Source organism: Cystoisospora suis (assembly GCF_002600585.1).
Source record: "Cystoisospora suis strain Wien I chromosome Unknown contig_3380, whole genome shotgun sequence".
Classification (NCBI taxonomy): Eukaryota; Apicomplexa; class Conoidasida; order Eucoccidiorida; family Sarcocystidae; genus Cystoisospora; species Cystoisospora suis.
Window position 1 is genome coordinate 5,921 of NW_027156175.1, and position 214 is coordinate 6,134.

At 36.9% G+C, this 214-nt stretch overlaps 1 protein-coding gene across 1 annotated transcript in view; it reads right to left on the reverse strand.

The window, feature by feature from the left end:
- Positions 1 to 214, reverse strand: part of CSUI_006639 (hook protein) — a gene marked incomplete at its 3' end in the record, with an annotated part of 12,115 nt that overhangs the window by 5,724 nt on the left and 6,177 nt on the right. The window lies entirely within an intron of this gene.

Here is a 214-nt window from a genome sequence, read left to right on the forward strand (position 1 = left end):
ATAGATTTAGGATAGATAGAGATTACACACATGTAATGTGTATGTATGTGAAACAGGCATGTGAGAACACACCTGTATAAGGTATGTACATCCAAGACATCGTCCGTACATACATATCAGTCAATCGATACAGACACATATACAGATGGAACTGAAAGATTCTCCCGACACTTTCTCCAAGAGAAGAAAAGTTAAGAAAAAGAAAGAGAAGACG